Consider the following 7,295-nt stretch of genomic DNA (forward strand, 5'->3'; position numbering starts at 1 on the left):
GGAAATAAATTGTTTGTAAATGGGAAGGGGAGGAGGGAGTGAAGGGAGGGCAGGGACAAGGGAAAAAAATGAGAACCAAGACCTGTCATGTAAAGGTACAAGATCCCAGTAATGAATGTAACTGTATACCTAGATTTTACCAATAAACTCAATAAAAAGAAAATGATGGATAAATGAAAATAATCCTGCCCACACTTAGCATTATCTTTGCTCTTACCATTCTCTATGTCTTACTCATTGGGCTTCAAATATGAGTTGGTCTGCCTTTCCTAATGTGAGGGGGTAAAATATTGTCTTTGTCTGAAATCTCCTCACAAATACTATCCTCTTTCATTTTATTTTTCTAAGTCAAGTAGGTTATTGCATCTCTTTCTTAACATACAGATCCTTCTACCTGTGCTGCCTTTCCATCTGTATTTGACCTGGTACATTTTGCCTTTCCAGAAGCCCCAAGGGGAATACTCTGAATCCTTCTTGGACATCTCTGCATCATCTGCAACATATATACCATCTGTCATTTGGTTTTTAGTCTTTCACCATCCCTTTATCAGGTTTACTATCTTCTTTAAATTAATGACTAGATTGTAATGGCCTCTTCTCTGTTCTTAATGGCTTGGGCTGGGTCAGTCTCTGTATTTCCAGTGGCCAGTTTGCTGCTTTATTCAGTAGTAGTGTTGGCAAGTGTATGTAAGATGCATAGGCATTGGTTCCTTTCTGCTCCCCTCCTCACCACCTCCCCAATAATCTCTTAAAAACTCTGGCTTACCAGAGTTCCCAGCAGACTCAGTCGCTTATGGCTCTCTCAGTGCTAAACCACAAAATCTTTTTCTCTTGTCTTGGCATTCTTTTTTGACCTTTTTAATGCATATGACGGTATTGATTATCTTTGAAATAATCCTGTGCTTTGATGACCCATTGATTGCCTTGATTCTGTATTCTCTTGCTTTGGCCTCTGATGACTTCCATTGGTGTCTGTGTTTTGAATCCTATTGGTGACTCTTCTTAAGGCTCTTTTGGTCATTTCTGTTATTTTTAACCTCATGTTATTGATTCTTAAGGTCTACTTGCCAAAATGCTACGTAAGTCACCCAATTTCTACCTCTAGTTTTCTGTTATATAGTTCTTTACTTTTAGGATCCTTCCTGAACGTTTTTATGTCAAAGTAATTTTTATCCAAAATTCAATCAGGGTAATATTTTCTCAAAAATGAAGGCATAAAACCATGGAATTTTAAAAATTCTGTCCTGTTCTTCAAAATACAACACACACCTCATTTTTACTGCTTTTCGTGTTTAGATCTAGAATGTCGCCCAGAAGTCTTCTGTTCAGAGGTAGGGCTTTTGGAAGTCGACTGGATCATGGGAGTGCTTTACTGTGGCTGGTTGGAGGGATGGGTCACTGGGGGCCTGAGCTGGAAAGTTGTAATTTCATCGCTGGCTCCTTTCTTTTCCTCTGCTTTCCCAAAGCCATGGGATGATTACCCATAGGATGGTCATCTCTGTCTACCATGCCATTTCTGTCTTTGAGCCAACTAACTATGGGCTGGATCCTCTGAGGACTGTGAGCCAAAATAAATCCCTCTTCCTTTACGTTGCAGATGTTTGGGTTTTTTGTCCACAGTGATGGGAAAACTGACTGATACGACTGTCATCATTTTCCCTACCGTTCTCAAGTATATCGCTTACTAAAATAAGTTTTTAACAAGAGGAGGCTGAGAAGCACTGATTTAACATTATATATCATAAGGCTCTGGGTGTACCTCTGGTAGAGCGTGTGCTAGGCCTGTGGTGGGGGGCCTAGGTCCAATCCCAAGCACTAAAATAAATAATAAAAATATATGTTATTATTTTGGTACTTAAATCTTGATCTCATGTGTCAACTTTGATCTCTTTTATTTCCCAAATAAAGTAAGACACATTTCTCAAGAGCAGTGACTGCAGCGTGCTTTTGCATCTGCCAGTGTTCAGTCTGATATGAAGCCATGGTGTGCTACTCAGTCTGTATGACCGATGACTGCAGAGACAAGGAAGCCAAACTTGGATAAAGGCCGGTGGCACTGCACCTGCCTGGCAAGTGTAAGGTCCTAAGTTTGATCCCTGGTATGAAGAAGGAGAAGGAGAAGGAGGGAGGAGGAGGAGGAAAAAAGACTCAACAAGTGGCAAAGAAAACACTCCTCAAAAACTGCAATACAGCATGAGTAGCTGTCACTATTCATGGTAGTTATATTCTGTAAAGTCAAGACAAATAATAAATTAGTAAATACTGACCCACTGCTCCTGAGGGAGACTCTGATCACAACATTTTCCCTAACTGTTGAATTCATAATTTTGTTTTATTCATTAAATTTATTGGTACATTTTAGGCATACCAATATGGTGACATTCATCTTGGGAATTTGTACCTGTTCGTGATATATCTTGGTTCTTATTTTTTCCCCATTTCCCTTCCCTCCCTTTACAGCCTTTCCGCCCCCCCCCAATTTTACAAAGACTTTGCTTATGCTTTTTCCTTTATGTTTTTTTCTTTCCCTTCTCCTTCCCCTGCCTTTCCTCTTTGGAACTTTTCTTTCTATTTCACACTGTCTATTATACATTTTGGTCCTCATTTACACTTTCAGTTTCTCACACCAGAGAAACTATTTGGTATTTGCACATGTGTGTCCTATATATTTCACTTAAGAGTATGGCCTCAATGTGTACCCTCATTTAACTATAAATGTCCCTAGTGTATCATTCTTTATGGCTGAGTAGTACTTCATTTTATTAAAAATCTTTATCCAGTTACCGGTTGATGGGCATTTGGGCTATTTCCATGATAAAACTATTACAAACTGTGCTGCTATAAAAATGGGTATGAATATATCACTGTGCTATGATTCTTTTAATTGTTTTGGGAAGATACCCAGCAGGAGTATAGCTGGGTCAAATAGGACCTCTAATCCTAGTTTTTTGCGGTATCTCCATACTGATTTTCACAGTGGTTGCACCAGTCTACACTCCCACTAACAATGGAGAAGGAAGGGGTTCCTTTTTCCCCAAAGCCCCACCAGCATTTGATACTGGTTGATTTCTTGATAGCTTCCATTCTTTCTGGAGTGAAATGGAATGTCAGTGTTGTTTACATCTGCATATCTTGGAAGACAAGTGATGATGAACATTTTTCATATGTTTATTTGCAGTTTCTACTTTGAGAAATTTCTGTTCATTTCAGATGCCCATTTTTGGATTGGGTCTTTAAATTTGGAAGTTCTGATATTTTTAAGTTCTTTACGTATTCTAGATAGTAGACCTTTGAGGAACAGCTGGTGAAAATTTTTTCTCACATTGTGAAGTTGTCTTTTCACTCTTTTGAAGGGTTTCTCGTGCTCTGCAAAAGCTTTTAATGAGATCCCAGTTATTGATTATGCTAGCTCCCTTGTTACTGAGGTTTTGTTCAGTCTTTTCCTATGCCAGTGTCTTCGAGGGTTCTACTTAACCTCTATTTCAGCAGGTTTAGTGTTTCTGTTTTAATATTTAGATCCTTGATCCATTTCAGTTTAATTCATAGTGAGAGATATAGGTCTAGTTTTGATCTTTGGCTCATAATCCTTATTTTTATGTGTCTCTATTTAAAGACACTATTTGATTAACATTGAATTCAAGGAAGCTTTTCTACACATTTTCTCCACAAGGCAGATGTTAGCTTTCTTGAGCTTAGGAATCCTAGACTGCACTTCAGTTCCATGCTTGGGGCCATGTTAAACAACAAAATTACCACAAAAAATAATAGTGCAAAAGTTGTTATAGCTAAATCTTGGAAGTAGCCCAAAGGCCCACCAACTGATGAATGGATAAAGAAGATGTGGGTTTTTTATACAGTGGAGTACTACTCTGCCATAAAGGATAAACTTGAGACATTTCTAGGTAAATGGATGCAGTAACCGACACATTTGTGTAAATATTGTTGGTATGAGAAATTGAAAGTATAAAGACCAAAATGTATAATAGGTACTGTGAAATAGGAAGAAAATATTCTTATGGGAAGAGGAACTAAGGATGGAGAGGAGCAAAGGAAGGAAAAATGAGCAAAGAAGGAAAAATGAAAACAAAGCTTTTGTAAATGGGGGGGAAGAGGGGTTGAAAGCGGGGAGGTAAATGGGAAAAGAATGAAGATACAATGTGAACAGGTACAAATTCTGTATGATGAATGTGATCATTATGAACATCTAAATGTACCAATAAACAATTTAAAAAGCAAAAAGTTGTCACTTTATAGACTGAAAAAGGGCACTTGTTCACAGTAGAAGAGGTAAAACCGAGTGTCGTCTCTTTCCACTTCAGCCAAGAACATGCACATCTTTGTGTAGTCTGAGAATGATCACAAGTGAGTTATGAATAAATGTCAGCAGTAAGACCGACTTGCAGATGTGAAGTCCATGCATAATAAGGACTAAATTACAGTTTATCATGGGTTGATAACATCTCTCATATTCAGGAGGAGCAGGAAAGTTAAGTAAAAAAATTCACAGCATGGTAGATTTTATAAGACTTTAAGGACTTGAAATTTGAATGTAAGGCAGCCATAAATTTTTGTCAGTTACTTACACGACTCACACAAGCTTGTCTACACCCACAGAAATCTGTATGTTCAGTATTTCACCTAAACTGGAAGACTTTTTTCCCACATATCTCAAGGTCCTCTGCGCTTTGTAGCTACACTTTCCCCCTTTCTCATCCATTTTGCATTCTGCAAATACTTACTAAACACCTTCTGTGTCCCAGGTGCTCTTAGGCATACAGCCACAAGAGAAGCTGCCCTTGTGGAGCTTTCTTTGCACATGCTTGATTAGTAAGTATCACCTCAGCGTAAGTCACACTACATATTTTACAAAGTAGACCAGAATTGAAGCAGTCATCCAGTTAATTGCAATTTCAGCCTAAAGAATCTAGGCAAGTTGGTTTTTTTAACTGTCCAGTTACTACCATTATGGGCTCATGATGGTCATATATTATTATTACTATTATTATTACTTTGGTACCAGGGATCAAACTCGGGTCCTTGTGCTTGCAAGGCAGATAGTGGAACCACTGAGCTAAATCCCAAGCCCCTCATAATTATTTTAATATATATATAAAATATAAGCTGCCTGAAAGATAACAAGATGCCTATGGGTGAAGCTTTATGGAAGAAAATACATAAAAATGGTTAGGGATGGTGATAAGAGGAGGCTGCATTTAGGCAGAGTGCATTAGAGGAAAAGAGTGAGAAATTCCTGGAGAAGGGCAGCCTGAGAGTCCAACACGCAATTGCAAGTTGTCACTTTAACATGAACCCCCTTCAAGTATGACACAGGTTGGCACAGTGATGTTAGTAAGACAGGACAAAAAAAGGAACTACTGCTTATGTCTCCTTGTAAGATCATGGCCTTCCATCAGACGCTGAGAGTTCTAGGGATTCCTGGTGAATGAGGTAGCAGAGCACACTGGAAGTAACCTTGGTAGGAGGGGAGCCCAATATCTGGGTCATGTGCAGAATATAGATAATGTGAACTGTTAATATAGTCACTTCCTTTTCTCTCCTCCCCACTGCATGCCAGGGAAGACAGTTACCTTAGCAAAGAATGTGGTTCTTGGGCTGGGATGACCTACTCTTTTTATTCGTTGCTGTCAGTTTCTAACTGCATCTCATTGCCTGTCATCTTAAACCCCTAGGATTGAAAATAGTAAAAAGGCTGGCCCTATGTTATGCTGCACAAAAGTATTGCCCTGTTAGCCTGCTCTGCCTTCATTTTGTCTCTATCAACAATAGAATTTGGATCATTTACATCTTCCTGCGACAAAAAGCAATACATCTGAGAAGCTTCTCATAGGGCCAGACATTAGATGTACCTCTGGATATGGTAGAATCAAGACCTTGGTAATTTTTTTTTTAAACCAGTGATCGAACTTGGGACCTTGAGCTTGTGAGGTAGGCGGTGGCATTACTGAGCTAAATACCTGGCAAGACTTTGGTAATTATGGTAAAGGCAAGGCAGCCACTTTCTTACTAGGAAGCAAGAGCAAGCAGGTGGAAGGCTTAACTTCCACACCTCCCAAAACTCCTGTGTCAGAACACAGCAAAGGTATCCATCAGCCTACCTTTCCAGCTTCGCCTAGGATACAGGGCTTGATGCCTCCAGATCCATCACAAACTAAGATGATACTGCTTGATCTTTTCCTGGTTCAAATGTACTTAGCTTTCCACTTGAGATTTTAATTATTTTTCTTTTGCTTACAAATCTGAGAGTCAATTCTAAACTGACCTTTTCTCTAAGTCTTGAAAAAATGTTACAGTCCCTAACAGATACCTCTTATATTCATGTACTTAAATCTAGTTATTTTTTTGAAAGTTCCTCTCATGGTTCCTTTCTCCATTTTCCCACCCCCACTTCTCAACCAATGCATCAAACATTACATTATTTAACTGTCATTTTACCCTTTTCCCTACTTAACCTTTCAGAGTAAGTTCTTTTTGTTTCTTTCAGAGCCCAACAGGTATTAAATACTAGCTTGACATTTGATGTAATGAACTGAAATGTTTATATTCCATTCCACCCAAAATTCCTCTGATGAAATCCTAACCTCCAAGGTGGTGGCATTAGGAGACAGGCCTTTTGGGAGGCGATTATATAAAAAAGGTAGCACCCTCATCAGTGGCATTAGAGCCCTTATAAAAGGCACCCTAGAGAGCTCTTTCTTCCATGAAAAGTTAACAGAAGTCAGAAGACTTTACCAGAACCCAATCATAGTGGCACCCTGATCTCAGACCCAGCCTTTGGAACTGTAAGAAATGTTTCTGCTGTTTATCAGCCATCCAGCCTGTGTTACTTTGTTATGCTGGCCAACCAAGTAACTGATTTTTCAATGAATTGTGTCATGAAACTCTAGGAATCACAATTCCCTAAGAGACTGAATGAAACAGAGCACTTCTAAGCATGCAACATTCTTGAAATTAAATTCAAACCTTTTAGCACTGCCTCAAAATTCCTAAAGACTGCATGGAAGCGTATAAAACAAGGTGGAGTTATAGGAGGATGTTCTGTGTTACCACTTTCGAGCCCATGGCAAACAATATGAGGCAAGATAAGGACAGTATATGAACAGCTTGAGTTTGAAAAACAAAACTCATATTCATAATAGTATCTGATACACAGAAGCTTAGTCACTAATAAATGAATGAGGCATACTAGAAAATATGCATTTGTGGTCTTATTTTTTAATCTATTCAGAATTAATGAGTTCCATAAGAAAACATGCATTGAGTGACCTTTATTGATC

The sequence above is a fragment of the Fukomys damarensis genome, unplaced genomic scaffold, assembly GCF_012274545.1.
Source record: "Fukomys damarensis isolate Sample0158 unplaced genomic scaffold, DMR_v1.0_HiC HiC_scaffold_18, whole genome shotgun sequence".
In the NCBI taxonomy this organism is placed as follows: Eukaryota; Metazoa; Chordata; class Mammalia; order Rodentia; family Bathyergidae; genus Fukomys; species Fukomys damarensis.